Below are 16,487 nucleotides of genomic sequence, written 5' to 3'. Positions count from 1 at the left end.
CCATCAATAAGGAAATAGTTAAATTCAACATACTTATTCTAAGTTTATGGCCATTAAAACAAAAAGCTATACATGAAAGGATTTCATGATAAAAATCTAAATGACTAACACATATGTGATTCTGTTTTTAAAAAATAAAACAAAGCATAGAAATAGTGGTGAAATAGATATTTTATGTACACATGTACACAAAAGAAAAGATTTGAAAAGATACCAAAGCTTAACACTGCTTGTGTCTGAGGCCTGGTGAGGGAATTCTCTACCTTTTCTTCTTTATATTTATGCACTTCTGTATCATTACATGGTGAGATTACAGTATCACTATTTGTTGCTTATCTAAATTGTGTAAGTTGTATCAACAGTAAATAAACATAAAAGAACAGATGAACAGCTGAGTAGTTAACATTTCAAAAAGCAGCTATATAGTAATAACACTCATCACCAAGACTGCCCAAGAAAACAAAGGGGTAGAAACTGAAGTTTATCAGCACTTCAGAACCTGCTGCACCACTGTACCATGCTGTCTCTTCCCCTCTTTTTTAAATTTGTCTGCACCACTGGGCATGTACGAACTTAGTTCCCGACCAGGGATGGAACCCCTGTACCCTGCATTGGGAGTGCAGAGTCTAAACCACTGGACCGCCAGCGAAGTCCCTCTTCCTCTCCTACAGAGTATTTTTTTTTTCTCCACTCCTTTCCTTATATCCATACATTCACCAGTTACCAACTTCTATTTCCACCAGGTTAATTCACTAATTGCTTCACATCTCAGGTGAAGCCATTTTTGACAGGGCCAGCTCACTATCTTCTTATGAGACTGTGATCATGTCACTTCTTTGCTCAAATTCAAACTCCTTCAACTTGGCATTCAAGTTCCTCCATGTGTGAGTCTAACCTTACTTCTAGACTTTTGAATTACTCCCCTACAGTAGGAATCCTAAACTCCAGTTTAACAGGTCTTCTCTGCTGTCCTCCGAACAAGCCCGGCTGTCTCTTTCTAGACCTTACTCCTCTAAAACTACTTGGATGAAGATGAAGATGCTCTCTAAGAAGTAATATAAGATAGAAAAGATGAGGGATACAGATTAAAGTATCCAGTATACATTGCCAGTATATGCTAAGTGCCGAAAGAGGTAGCAATTATTCATTGATACATATTTTTTTTCCCTTTTCCCTTCCTCTTTAACTGGACATACTCTATAAAATAAATGTTTTAAATTCTATTTACTGAACTACACTTATATATTTTGCTCATAACTTTAAATTCAATTGTATTAACCTTTTATTGTTTCAAAGAAACAAAAATACCTAGCTTACTACTGTACGCATAAATACCCAGGGTTTTTTTTTCTCCCCCATTATGGATTTGTAGCTCAACAGAATTTCCCACAGCAGTTAATTTACTCCACAATTCTTAGGACATTCAATTATGGTTAAAAGAGCAAGAACTTTGCAGTGACCAGGGTCAGCATCCTAAATTTCAGTCCCCTGCCCCTTACATCAGTGTGATCGCAGGCAAATTGCTTAACCTCTCTAAGCCTCTTTTCCCCTCACCTGTAAAATGGGATAATACCTACTTCACACAGCTGTTGTAAAAGTTAAATGAATAGGTGGAAACAATTTCACAGTGCTTCATATATATCAAAACCTCGGTAAATATAAATTATCAATACAAAAAAGATTTTAATAAATAATCAATACATAATGCTACTCAAAAGCAGTAAAGCTACAGACAAAACTAGATTATTTGAAAACCTTTGTTTTCAGTGATTCTGAAAAGCTGAGCACCAGGTAATGAAACTGCACCGTCAGAGAACTGCCCACATTCTTGCAGCGCAAACTAAATTAACGCTGTCTACGCCTTCAAGTGTGCCTCACTTTACTCAACCTCTCTAGAAAGCAAATGACTGGGAAAGTATGATTACTGATCATGAGAAATATGTAAAAGAGATGAAAAGGTATGTCTGGGATACACTTCAAAATAACCCGGGGAGAGGGAGCAAGCCTGGCCATTTAATGATACTTGTTGAATTGGTTAAATTGAGTGATGGGTACATCGAGTTCTTTACACTATTCTCTCGACCTCTGTAGAGTTTGCAGATTTCCATAAAAAAATGTGTTTTTAAATGTCCAAAGGTCGATTTTTGTTTTTCCCCTTGGGGCTTAATGCAAATCCTGGTCCTGGTCAGGAAGACATTGGGAAAGTCCTGAGCGGCGGAAAGTCAGCGGTAACGCCGGTCAGCGGAAGCTGGTTGAATCTCCCCGGCCGCCCGGTAGGCGTGCTCCTCCCTCCGAATCCCCGAGGCCTGGCCGGGAGGTGCACCCGCCAAGTCCGGCCGCCGGTCCCGGGAAAGAGCAACACCCACGGGAACCGCAGCCAAGGGCCTTCCAGACGGCCGGCGGACCAACTGCGGGCTCCGGACGACCGACCGAAGCCCGGGGACGGGGGGGCGCAGCGGCGGGGTGGGTGAGTGCCAGCCTTCGGGGCAAGTCGGCCAAATTCCCTCTGCTCCGCCTAAGCTCCAGCCCCACCCGGGTCCTCAGCCACCCTGGCTGCCCCAGATCCTCTCCGCCTCCCCACAGCAGCGGCGCAGACACCCAACCGGTCCGCGGAGCCCGCCGGCCTCCCCGCAATCCCGAGCCCGGCTCCTTCAGCGCCTACCCTGTCACCAGGGTTTCCCACCGCCGTCTGGCCCGGGGGCGCCTCCTCGACCCCACGCCGACCGCTTTCCAGAGTCGCCAGCCCCACTTTACCTCAGCCGCGCGGCAGCGACGCACCCCTTGCAACAACTCCGGCTTCCAGCTTGGCTGACCCGGGGCGTTGCTGCCAATCACCCGATCTCCGCCCCGAGCCCGGGCCAGGCTGACCAATCAGCGGTTTCCTCCGGCCCTGAGGCGGGCACTGAGAGCGGGAGCGGAAAGCGAGACGACCGCCGGAAGCGCCTGGAGCGGCCCTTCGCAGTGTGCGCACGCGCGGGGCTCGGCTGGGAGCGTGCGCTTGCTCGTGCACCTTGCTTTTCGTTTTCACTTCCCTGCCCTGGGAAGTGCCTTGTAAGCCTGAAGCTCTAGGCGTGCAGGGAGAATCACATGATGAATGTAGCTCCAAGTGTGCATTACCTTGAAAGAAGCTGTGAATCTTAAGCCCTTGTTAAGCTAACCAGTGTGGAGCTTTTTCATCCCGCGCTGTAGGGACTTGTGCTCACCTGGCTTATCTTCTGCTGCCTTTTACAGACTTTGTATCCCCGGTGTGTTTGTCTTTAGAGAGAGTGAGGGTGTGGGGTTGTACAAAGTGCCTGATGGATGACGATTTTACTTTACTGAGTCTTCAGTTCCAGCATCTGTTTAATAGCTGGGACACATGGTTTTTAATAGCTGAATATCCTAGGACACTCCGGATTGCAAATCATTCTGTCATGAAATATGATTATTACATTTATAGCTAACAATATATTAAGCATGGTAACGTGTGTAGTACTGATAAAAGATTCACAGGTAGAATGAGAAACCTATTTCTGTATGGCCTTTCAAGAGGCTGTTGCTGATTGGCTTGATTAGCTGCATCTCTTACCCTCCCATTGTAATTGATCCCAGAGGTCAGTCTGCAGACAGCGGAGCGCCTATGTTCTTATCCTGGGACCCCCAGTCTCTCCCTGGCGAGGGCTTCCCTCCTTCAGCAAGAGCATTAATTCATTTACTCAACAAGGGCTTGTTGGGGCCCACTATGACAGTACAAAGATTTTAAAAAGCTTTGAACCACGCCCTCAGTGAGCCTACAGGCTAACAACAAACTTAATTTATATAACCAAATGTTATAATGGAGACATGGAGGGGCCTGGGAGACCTGCCTACGCCTGCCCCGGGTTCTCAGCACATCCGGAAGGAGTTAATGCTTGGGCTGGGATGAAAGAGCAGCATCTCCTGAGCTAAAGGGGCGGGGCAAAGCATGGCGGCATTTCTGACAAAGTTCACCTGTTTCTCCTGAGATCTTCCCAGGGTGAAGCTCTGCTAAGCTAATGAAGCTTCTGCCCGGGCCCCAGGACTTGCAACAGGTCTTTCCAAGACCCAAGGTGGGCCCCTAGCACCGAGTTCACCTTATCACATGTAGCTTTCGACTCTTTTTAAAAGGAAGATGTCTTAAAGCTCTCCTCAACAGGGATTGGTTAAGGCTTTTTTCCGTTCCAATTTCCTTTCCTTCACATTTCCCTTCATCCTAGGTACCCTGGAGTGGCCGTGGGCATTTGGGGAATCTGGGTGAGGGAAAAAGAGTTGAGATGAATTTGAGCCACTTCCCTAAGTTATTGCTGACTCTCCCGGTGTTGGAATGGCTTCCAGGAACACTCCTAGCCGTGCTTTATTCCATCTCACAAATGGATGTGTCCCGTGGCACCTAGCACTAGAAGTATTTAGCTGGTGGAAGAGAAAGAGAGTTTGAAATGTGCTCAGCCAGAAGCTAACCTAGGGGGAAATCTTCCAGTCATCACACTTTTAAAATTATAAGTAGGGGGCTTCCCTGGTGGCGCATTGGTTGAGAGTCCACCTGCTGATGCAGGGGACACGGGTTCGTGCCCCGGTCCGGGAAGATCCCACATGCTGCGGAGCGGCTGGGCCCGTGAGCCATGGCCGCTGAGCCTGCGCGTCCGGAGCCTGCGCGTCCGGAGCCTGCGCGTCTGGAGCCTGTGTTCCGCAACGGGAGAGGCCACAACAGTGAGAGGCCTGCGTACCGCAAAAAAAAAAAAAAAAAAAAAAAAAAAATTATAAGTAGGATGCTTTACTTTTTGTTTTTAATAAACTTTATTTTGGAATAACTTTAGATTTACAGAAAAGTTTGCAAAGAGTACAAAAAGTTCCTGTGTACTCCTCACCCAGTTTCCCCTAATGCTAACGTCTTACATTATCATAATACATTTATAAAACTAAGGAGCCAACACTGGTACAAATTCCAGACTTCACTCAGTTTTTACTAATCCTTTTTCTGTTCCAGAATTCAATCCAAGGTGCCACACTACATTTAGTCATCATGTCTTTTTAGACTACTGCTCTGGTCTGTCAGAGTTTCTCAGTCTTTCCTTGTTTTTCATAACATTGATGTGACCACGACAGTCTTGAGGAGTCTGGTCAGGTATTTTGTATAGTGTTCCTCAATTTGAATTTGTCAGATGTTTTTTCTCATTAGACTGGGATTATAAATTTTGGGAAAAATACCATATGGGTGGAATGCCCTTCTCAGCACATCATATCAGGGGTACATGATGACTTAATTACTGCTGATGTTAACTCCAATCACCTGGACCATGGTAGTGTTTGCTAGCTTCTCCACTGTAAAGTGGCATTTTTCCCCTCTTTCCCTATTCTCTGGAAGCAAGTCACTAAATCCAGCCCACACTGAAGGAGAGTAAGAGATTAAGCTTCACCCCCTGGAGTAGAATATCTATACAAATTATTTGGAATTCTTCTGTAAAGAAGATTCATCTCTCTCCCCACCCCCCATTTATTTATTAGTACTCAATAATTTGTTTATAAATATGCATGTACATTTATTTTATACTTCATTTTATATTCTATATATGATTTTTATTTTGTTGCTCAAATTGTTCTAGCTTGACCATTGGAAGCTCTCTTAGGTTGGCTCATGTGCCGTTTTTGCTTTTTTAAATTTTATTTATTTATTGCTGTGCTGTGCGTCATGTGGGATCTTAGTTCCCCAACCAGGAATCAAACTGCTCCTGCATTGGGAGCACGGAGTCTTAACCACTGGACCGCCAGGGAAGTCCCTCCTTTTTTGCTTTTTTTTTTTTTTTTGCGGTACGCGGGCCTCCCACTGCCGTGGCCTCCCCCGTCGCGGAGCACAGGCTCCGGACGCGCAGGCCCAGCGGCCACGGCTCACGGGCCCAGCGGCTCCGCGGCATGTGGGATCCTCCTGGACCGGGGCATGAACCCGCGTCCCCCTTCCTCGGCAGGCAGACTCCCAACCACGCCACCAGGGAAGCCCCTTTTTGCTTTTTGATCATCATCTTTTTTCTTGAACTACAAGAGGCTCCAGGCTGATCTTGTACTTTTCTTGCCCCAGCATTAGAGTCAGCCATTTCTCCATTTCTTCAAGGAGTCCTGGAATGGTATTTAGAAATCAAAATCTAGATATTGGGTGTACTAGTTGCTCCTGGGATATCATTGAATCTAACCTCTCCTGGTGCACATATATTGCTGCCTTGTTTTTTAATTCTTTGTTTATATCCCTGTGATAGGCAGCCTCTAATATGGCCCCCAAAGATCTCTGCCTGGTATTCATGCTCTTGTGTAATTTCCTCTCCTCTAGGGTGGATTGGACCTAGTGACTCCCTTCTAATGAACAGACTACAGCAAGAAAGATGGGACATCACTTCCAAGATTAGGTTACAAAAAGATTGTAGCTTCCATCTTGCTTGCTCTCTCTCGGTCTCTCCTTCATTCACTCTGAGAAGCCATCCACCATGATGTGAACTGTCCTATGGAGAGGTCCACATGGCAAAAAACTGAGGGAGGCCTCTGACCATCTGTACATCAGCCTATAAGAAACTGAATCCTGCTAACAGCCGTATGAGTGAACTTGGAAAAAGATTCTCTCCCACTTGAGCCTGGAAATGATTGCAGCCCCACTGACACCTTGATTGCAGCTTTGAGAGAGATCCTGAGCCAGAAACATCCAGCTAAGCCACACATGGATTCTTCATGCACAGAAACTATGAGATAATAAATGATTATTGTGTTAAGTTGCTATGTTTTGGAGTAATTTGTTAGGAAGCAATAGATAACTAATACAGTTTCTGACTCCATAAGATCAGTGGTTCTTAAATTTCACTTTGGAATTTGTTTAAAAATACCTATACCCATAGAGAGCCATGATTAATTAAAAATGTATAAAATATGATTCCATATTGATTTAAAAAGCAAATATGAATATATTGTAATATGCATAGAAAACTCTTTGGAAGGATATATATAACAAAATGTCAATAGTGTTCCTCTCTGGGTGGTAGAATTATGGTTTTACTTTTCTGTATTCTTTTCTGTATTTCAATAACTTTTGCATATTTAATATGTGTTAAGTTGTATAATAAAATTAAATAAATTACAAAATAAAAAATAAATACATACACCCAGGCTCCTTCCCAGAAACTTAGGTAGTTGTTCTGTATAGCTAATTCTTAAAATGTAGAAGGTTACAGGGCAATCCATTTGGGGATTTTAGAAGACAATAGACTTTTCTTTTTAGTGTATCTGATCCTGGAATTCTTTACCCAAATTAATGGCTTAGCTTTCTTGGCAGAATCCAGAATAACTGAAATTTCATCTGCTAGTTGAAGTATTTATTATATAGGGGAGAAAAAAACAGCAGAGTTCTCTCTTATTCAACATACAGGCTTGAAAAAGTCTCTTGACCTTTATATGCCTCCAGATTCCTAACAGGAAATTAAACGATTATAATGCTGTTATTTAGGCAAAGAGATTTATCATTATCAAGTGTATATTAGGCAATAGAAAGGTGACCAAGGCCAGCTGTGGGCCAGTTTCCTCGCAGAGATTTAACAAGAGGTTAGATTCCCACTTGTTCATTTTGGTTGATAGTGAGGCAGAATTCTATTGTAGAAAGACTGTGGGCTTCTAAGTCCAACAGACCTATATTCAAATACGCCTCTGCACTTACCAACTGTAAGTCTCTGCAGGTCTCAATTTCCTGACCTCAATCTCCTGACAGTGGGGAAAATAGTCACCCTCAAAGGGTAGCCCTGAAGACTGATTGTGTAACATTTATAAAATACTAAGGGCAATGCATGCCTTATCACAAGGGCCCAATTAATAATAACCACGAAGGACAAACAGTCAGTTCATATGATTGTGACCCTGATATTAGTAAAGTAAGGGACAGACAAATGTCCAAATATGTCCATCAGTCTGTTTCTCATATTAGGTTTAAGGACAGCCCTATTTGGTGAGACAGGTTGAATAAGCTGCAAGCCTTACACAATACTTTCCTTGGAAATCGAGACCCTTTCTCTAGTTCTGATTTTTGACAGCTCTGATTGCCTGTCTATAAAAAATATATCACACTGAAATGGGCCTCAAGAGGTCCTGAGTTAGAATCTAGGAAAACCTAGCTGGTAAAAGACCACTGGGTAGGACAGTGAAGTACCCATGTGAGGGACACTTTAAGACAAAGGGAGGCTGGATGTGTCTAGGAGAGATGAAGCTGCAGGACTACTGGTCAGAGCTAACTGGTGGGCCAACATGATCTCACATTAGGGGACAGTCAGAAGATGCCGGTTAATGCCTAATAGTTCAGGGCTATTGGCTTCAAGGCAGGTATTGTTAAGAGAGAATAATGTTTAAATCTGCTTCAGTCATGTAAATCTCAGTATAAATGAATGTGTTTTACCCCGGTGTTCAATGAAGAATTTGTTAAGCTATTGTGATTTAATCATGTACTGTTGGATAAATTTGGCAGTTCTAAGCCTTGAAACTATTTTTCTCAGATCAGTGTACAAAGCGATCTGATGTACAGTAAATCCTTAAAGATGTATATCCAAATAGGTCAAAAGGTCACTGCGTTCCAGAGATTGTGATATTTCCTTCTGTAAACCAGATTTTGGGATAGACACTGACCCACAGAGCTCTTATTTATGTTTTTAAATGGTTTTGTTTTTAAAACTGTGATTCTGGGGACTTCTCTGGTGGCGCAGTGGTTAAGAATCCGCCTGCAAGGACTTCCCTGGTGAGGCAGTGGTTAAGAATCCACCTGCCAATGCAGGGGACACGGGTTCGAGCCCTGGTCCGGGAAGATCCCACATGCTGCAGAGCAACTAAGCCTGTGTGCCACAACTACAGAGCCTGTGCTCTAGAGCCCACAAGCCACAACTACTGAAGCCCATATGCCACAACTACTGAAGCCCGTGTACCTAGAGCCTGTGCTCCACAACAAGAGAAGCCACTGCAATGAGAAGCCCGTGCACCGCAACAAAGAGTAGCCCCTGCCCACTGCAACTAGAGAAAGCCCACGCACAGAAACGAAGACCCAACGCAGCCAAAGATAAATAAATAAATTTATTTTAAAAAAATTGTAATTCTGGAAAATGTTAAACGTACACAAAAGTAAAAAGCACAGTACAATGAATCCTCATATATCCATCACACAGCTTCAACAACCAGCCACCTATTCCTACTGGTTTCACCTATGCTCTTTCTTGGCCTCTTTGACTCTTTTTGTTGTTTCTTGTTTAGAGGTGATGCCAGGGAATAAACCACAAGGCCTCATACAAGCAAACTCTTTGATTCTCTTGAAGCTAATCTCAGGCATGTCATTTCAAACATAAATATTTCTGTGTGTATCCCTAAAAGATAAGGAGTCTTTTTATTTTATTTTTGTTTGTTTTTTATTTATTTTTTTGGCCACGCCATGTGGCTTGCGGAATCTTAGTTCCCTGACCAGAGGTTGAACCTGGGCCCCTGGAAGCGAAAGAGCCAGGAAGGAGTCTTTTGAAAAACATATCTATACTATTATCAGGCTTGAAACATTAATAATTATTTCTTAATGTCATCAATTCAGTGTGTACATTTACCTGGTTGTCTCATTTATTTTTTATTTTTTTTATTGTTGGTTTCTTTGAATTGGAATGTTAAACAAAGCCACGCATTACATTTTGTGGATAGTCTCTGAAATCTGTTTTAATCTACATAGCACGCCCCCCCCCACACCTCACTATTTCTTGTTTTGTTTTAGTGAAGAAACTGAGAATTTTGTCCCATAGAAATTTCCCACATTCACGACTCTGCTGATTGCATTCCTATGGCGACATTTAACAATTCCTTTGTGTTCTTTTATTTTCTGTAAACTGCTGATTAGATATAAAGGCTTGATCTGATTTAGGGTCAATTTTTTGGCAAGAATACTTCATATGTGGTGGTGTATTCTTACATCAGAAGCTATATAATGTTCACGTGCTTCTTTTTGTAACATTAACAGCTATTGATGATCACTGCCTAGATCCGTGATCTGATTATGGTTTGCAAAACAGTAACACAAAGGGATGTGTTATCATCTCTTTTCATTTGTTAGCTAATTGGTTACCTTGAGGCATGTTTGTAAAGGAAAGCAGGTTGATGCTTATTTCTTAATAGCTACCAGTTTTCAGAATAATCTCATGTCAACAATTTTGTTACACTGAAGTGTAGTACACTTAAGAAAGGCAAATTTAATGCTTGGTTTGATTCTCTCTTTATTTAGCAGTTTTCAGAAAAATGAGTTGGTTCCTTCAAATTCTCTAAAGGTAACCAGTGACATTTCTTTTTTTCCCCCCCCAGTATTCAAGCACTCTTGAATTTTATCATTATAAATTAGCTTTTATCAGATCTTTTCTAGATAGCAGATTTTTTACAGAGAGACATGGGACTAAATGTACATTTATGGAACATCTTCTAGATACTGGTCTGGGTGCTCTCACTTACACTATTTTAACTAATTTCCACAGCAATCTTGGCAGGCAGGTGCCATGATCTCTGTTTTTTAGAAGAGAGTGAGGTCCTCAGCAGCAAAGTGACTACTAGTACAAAGTCATACAGCCAGCAAGTAGTCAAACTCAGATTTGTCTGAACCATACGGCACCATGTAGCTTTTTTGAATTAGGTCCTACAGACACTGAGGCGCTAAGTAGGGCTCACTGGTTGCCCCACCAGCCTCCCGCCTCCTATGTATCTTCCTCAGACTGTTTGGTGACCCCCAGTTTGTCACTCTCATACTTACAAAAGTACAATAGCTCCTTGGAACTGCTAAATACCCTTTTGCCTTTTAACCTAACACATAGATACACTTTATTACATATATGATTTTACTTAATGCAAATTTATGCATTATATATAAAACTACATTTACAACCCCCTAGTAAAGTTACCTTATTATTTTTTAATTTTTTGGCCGTGTCGCGTGGCTTGTGGGAACCTATTTTCCTAGGACCAGGGAACTAACTCGGGCCCCCTGCAGTGAAAGCGCAGAGTCCTAACCACTGAACCTCCAGGGAATTCCCAAAGTTCCTTTATTTATTTTTGGCTTTTCTTGGTGTGGTGGGCTCCTAGTCCCCCAGATCCTACGCTGTTTATTCATGTAATATATGATGAAAACCTAGATTATATCTCTCTCTATATTTTCCATGCTCACACAATAACATGTAAAGATATATAAACATGTGTAGGATATTTGTTATTGTTTTCAAAAATCAGATCATCCGACATATAATTTTAAGCATCTTACTTTTATCACTAAACATTGTGTCTCTTCCTAGAGCTCTAATTTCCTTTTCTTAACGACTTTCTAATATAGTTTTCATAATGGTCCACGTTTTTTAGCTATACCATCATTTACTAAAACATCCCACTATTGATATGCATTCATTTGATGTTGGATGTTGTTGGCATTGTTTCAGCGTTTTTTGTTGTTGTTGTTCTTACTGTCTTTATATACCAGTGCTTTTTGTTTCTGTGGTTTAGATCTTGAGAAATGAATTGCTGTATCAAATATGAATTATTTTTAATAATAGATTTTTCTAGATTGCGTTCTAAAACGCTGTAATAATTTACATTTTCACAGCATTACCTGAGAGTCCTCTTCCTACCCAGTATCCCCACCAGCAAATTTGTGTCATTTTGATTTTTGTTAGTCTGATCAGCGTCAAGTGATTATTCCCATTGTTATATTAATTTGCATTCCCTTATTACGAGTGAATTTAAATGTCTTTTCTTGTTTATTGGCCATATGGATTTTCTCTTGATTAAATACCAATTTATATTCTTAACCCAATTTCCATAGGGTTATTTACGCCCTTCTTGACAACTTGTAATCAATTTTTTTTTTTTTGGCCTAGTGTCTTGTGGGATCTTAGTTCCCCGACCAGGGATTGAACCTGGGCCACGGCAGTGAAAGCACCAAGTCCTAACCACTGGACAGCTAGGGAACTTCCAATTTGTAATCAATTTTTGAATGTTACTATCTGCCCACTGAGTTGCAAATTTACCCCCAAATCTATTATCATTGACATTGCTTATGTATCCTTTTTCCATACCAAAAAAAATGTTTTTTTAAAACAAGTCAAATATGACCATTTCTTCCTTTTTATAAAAATTTCTTGGTTCCCACTTTCGTTTAAGGTCTTCCCTACTTCTTTGCTGTAGTCTCCAAAATTTTCCTAAAGGATTTTTTTTTTTTTTTTTGCGGTACGGGGGCCTCTCACTGATGTGGCCTCTCCCGTTGCGGAGCACAGGCTCCAAACGCGCAGGCTCAGCGGCCATGGCTCACGGGCCCAGCCACTCCGCGGCACGCGGGATCTTCCCAGACTGGGGCACGAACCCGCGTCCCCTAGCATCGGCAGGCGGACTCTCAACCACTGCGCCACCAGGGAAGCCCTCCCTGCTTTTTAATGTCAGTCACCTACTCTCTGTAATGGCAGTTTGCTAGGAAGAATTGGTCTTTTTGATACTGTAGTCAGAAGTCTGACTATATTTATTTATTTATTTCCAGCTACAAATGTTTATTTTTTTACTTTTTTATTATTTTATATTTTTATTATTTTTTTTACAGTAGGTCCTTGTTGGTTATCTATTTTTTAAAATTAAAAAAAATAAATTTATTTTATCTTGGCTGCGTTGGGTCTTTGTTGTGGTGCATGGGCTTCTCATTGCAGTAGCTTCTCTTGCTGTGGAGCACGGGCTCCAAGTGTGTGGGCTTCAGTAGTTGTGGCACGTGCGCTCAATAGTTGTGGCTCATGGGCTCTAGAGTGCTGGCTCTGTAGTTGTGGTGCATGGACTTAGTTGCTCCGCAGCATGTGGGATCTTCCCAGACCAGGGCTCGAACCCATGTCCCCTGCATTGGCAGGTGGATTCTTAACCACTGCACCACCAGGGAAGTCCCTGGTTATCTATTTGAAGTATAGCAATGTGATATGTCAATCCCAAACTCCCAATCTACCCCTTCCCCCCTGGTAACCATAAGTTCATTCTCTAAGTCTGTGAGTCTTGTTTCTGTTTTGTAAAAAAGTTCATTTGTCTTTTTTTTTTTTTTAGATTCTGTATATAAGCAATATCATGATACTTGTCTTTCTCTGACTTACTTCACTTAGTTTGGTAATCTCCAGGTCCACCCATGTTGCTGCAAATGGTATTATTTCATTCTTTTTTTATGGCTGAGTAATATATTGTATATATGTGGAAGTGTGACTATATTTAACTTTAGATTGTAAACTTCTAAAAGTCAAAAACTCTATTGAACATATATTCTGACTGGTGCCAAAAACCTGTATCAATAATTAGTTGGGAAAACCCCAAACGACTTTTCCTTTTCTAATATACAAATTAACCTCAGCAAAAATAGCAAGTTTATTTCCCTGGGTTATTGTTTTTGATAACAATACTGAACAAAGTTTACTCAGTCAAATGGGCTATGTTTAACCTGACTCTGCCCTTTGTACTTCTTATATTTTTTACAGTTTTCTACATTTACGATTCCTTTTTTCCTATTTCTTTCTTTCTTTCTTTCTTTTTTTTTTTTTTCAGTTCCAGCAGTTAATTGGTCTGGCTGATTTTTACAAATGAGGCTGGTGCATCTATCACTGGACATTATGCACCATCTCTCTTCTCCTTTTTATTTCAGATTCAGTATTCACTTACTACCACTCTCTCTTGTGACTTTGGAAAGTAGAAACCAGCCAGATGTGTTTTTGCGATAGGTCAAACGGTGTGAAAGAGATCTTTTCTACTCAACGTTGCCCCTTTTTGCTTGAGCTTATTAGGAGGAAGAGAAGGATAACGAAGAACAAGTGAAGGCAAAGGAATTTGGGCTGAAGTAACTGTTTGGTTTTTAAATTCACTTACAGACGAATCAAAGTATTGGAGAAACATTAGGAGAGACTACTGTACAGCCGGGGATATTTATACTCACTCACACTCTTTCTCCATTAGAGGCCTCTCAAATTCCTTCGGACTTTAATATGGGAGGTACGTGGCAGAATCAAACTGTGAAAGAGAATTCAGAATTTTTTCAGTGAGGTTATTGAGTGCAACGGAAGCATTATAATCAGACTGGCCTGTGGGATTTAAATTATACTTACATTTAGAGATATATTAAAGAATGTAAAACCTATACCTAAACAGAACAAAAACTTCAGTGACTGCCATGAATAGAACAAGAATTTAAACCCTTACTTTGATAAACTAAATAGAAGACAATGTTTTAAAAATACTTCACGAATTTGAGAAAATTCCCTGATCATAAGGCTCTTTTTCCTTACAAAAAAAAAAGTTCCAAAAAGAAGTTTCTATTTAAAAGAAACAAAAAACTGTACTTTGCTACCTTCGCGCTTCTACGAAGACAGTGCTACTGTCCTCAGTGAAAAGAAAAAAATTTGAAAAGATTCTGAATTAAGACTCACAGAAGCCAGTGAAATATTACAAAGCTGCCCTATTGGAACTGAAAGAGTTGCTGAAGAAGTTACGTTCAATTTGAATTTCTGAAGGCCGGAGGGGACAGGTTCCTCTACCGCAGGAACGCTGGGAATTGTAGTCGGGAAAGCGCGGCGGTTTCTCAGGGGGAACCACGTTTCATTGCTTAGCGCTTAATGGACGGAGAGTCGTTTGGTCCAATTCACTCTTCCCGGGTTCTCCCTAGACCCTCCTGTTCAACGCTTCGGGCATGTCCCTTGTTCACCAATGAACGCTTTAGTTTAAGAAGGCCTTCGCGGATTGGATGTTTTACAGTCTGTGGAATGGTATTAGCCAATGGGAGGGCAGAACCGGCCGAGGTGGCTGAGTCATGGGGGAGAGTCCGTAAAGCCTTTCCCTGCCAGCGTCCTAGCTTTTATGGCTCCTAAAGTCAGCAGGGTCGTTTGTCATCGCCGAGGCCGCGTCTGCGAAAGGAGGGACTCGCTCCGCGCCTGCTGGGTTCCTCTACGTTATCCGTCGGTGTGGCCCTGATGCTGCGGCAGTCTCCGGATTCCTAGAACGCTGGAGCGGTAAGTAGGGTCCAGCGACGGCAGACAAATTGGTGGAGCCGGGAAGGCCGCAGAAAGCGGCCCCTGCACGCAGGCGGCCAGTCGGCCTGGGCGGGGCGCGCTGCCTGCCTTGAGGCAGTGCGTCCCTCCAGGCGCTTTAAAGCTCTGCTCCCACGTGTCCTGGGAAAATGTTAGCTTTGTTCATTTCCTCCCCGTCTCCTGCACGTCCGATTTTCACAAACCCTAACATTATTAATGGGTGTCATCTCACTTCTTCATCCCTCCAGGTTGTTGTTTAGTAACTTTCTATTAGCTTTATGCTCCTGCGTGTCTACTAAGAGCAGAAGGACATGGTTGGGTTCGGCTTCATTCAAGCGAGACCAGCGTTCACATCTCTGTATTTTAAAAACAGTTCTTGGGGGCGTTTGTGCCTACAGCACCTCCTTTCGTGGTAGTGTACTTATGTGTGTACCCCAACACATGGCCAAATAGAGGTTCCCACAGGATCAAGTATCGTTCTTGTTTGCTAATTGCTGGTACTGTTAGCACCATCTGAAGTTCTTACTTGATCCTGACAACCACTCAGGATTATTATGAGAGGAAGCTGAGACTCAAAGGAGGTAACCCAACTTCTCAAAGAGTTAGTTGCTAGTAAAGGGCAAGCCAGATTTGATGTCACTGCTTACGTTATTTTCTAAAAAAGTCGCTTAACTGAATATGGATTTAAGTTGTGGTTGTGTAGCTCTGTGTATTTATATTAAACTCTGTATATGAGAGCTAAATAATTCTTTGAGTTGAATGGTACATCTTGGCTGAAAGAAAATCAGGCAGCTGCCTAATTACAGGTGCCTCCCATCTATCACTTAACTCCTAGCTTTTTAAAGCGTCATTCTGGCAGCATAGATCTCACCTGGGAGCTTGTTGGAAATGCAGACTCTCAGACCTCACCCCACCTACTGAATTAGAATTGGCTTTTTAAAATAAGATCCCTTAGGTGATCAGAGTGCCTGTTAAAGTTTGGGGTGCGTTCATTGTCATAAGGATTTGTTTGCCCGAATTGAACTAAACAAAAGAGAAAGTAAAAGGTATACCTTGTGTTATTCCCTACATTTTCCTGGGCAGATCCTAATTTGAGCCCTCTCCTTCTGAATGGGCTGATAAGGTTAGAAGTTTTAACTCTTGGCTTTTGTTCATCTCAGAGGAGCGGGAAAGGCTATAACTTTCAGAATCGTTCCCACTGAGTGGTTCTCTAAGTACTCCTTAGATGAGAATGGAGCGCTCCAGTTTCAAGGCCAGTGTTGTAAGCAAAAGGCCATTACTCTGGGTATTTGGTTCTTAAATGTGACTTGGTTCTTGGACCTTTGGGCCAGTGATTGGTTCTGCAGTTTTCATTTTTGACAGGATTTGTGCTGGTGACATAAAGTTCATGATGCGTAAGCTGGCTCGTAAACAGCAATATTCAGGATGTTGATAATAGAAGCACCT

The 16,487-nt window shown here is 42.1% G+C and overlaps 2 protein-coding genes across 4 annotated transcripts in view; one reads left to right on the top strand and one right to left on the bottom strand.

The window, feature by feature from the left end:
- MTFR1 (mitochondrial fission regulator 1) overlaps window positions 1-14,483 on the bottom strand; it is a 79,083-nt gene extending 64,600 nt beyond the window's left edge. The window contains exons 1-3 of one of the 3 annotated variants that reach the window (XM_082858648.1): window positions 14,445-14,483; window positions 14,124-14,158; window positions 13,955-14,028 (exon numbers count right to left, since the gene is read on the bottom strand). The gene's annotated coding sequence lies outside the window, so the exon portion shown is untranslated. The other 2 variants (XM_082858646.1, XM_082858647.1) reach the window with 2 other exon arrangements.
- A 351-nt stretch (window positions 14,484-14,834) lies between these two features.
- The window catches only part of ARMC1 (armadillo repeat containing 1), a 34,575-nt gene continuing 32,922 nt past the window's right edge, over window positions 14,835-16,487 (top strand). Inside the window, exon 1 of the mRNA XM_082858593.1 lies at window positions 14,835-15,023. The gene's annotated coding sequence lies outside the window, so the exon portion shown is untranslated. The remainder of the gene's footprint in view (window positions 15,024-16,487) is intronic.

Source organism: Leucopleurus acutus (assembly GCF_964270905.1).
Source record: "Leucopleurus acutus genome assembly, chromosome: 17".
In the NCBI taxonomy this organism is placed as follows: Eukaryota; Metazoa; Chordata; class Mammalia; order Artiodactyla; family Delphinidae; genus Leucopleurus; species Leucopleurus acutus.
This window is presented reverse-complemented; position numbering and strand designations above follow the sequence as displayed.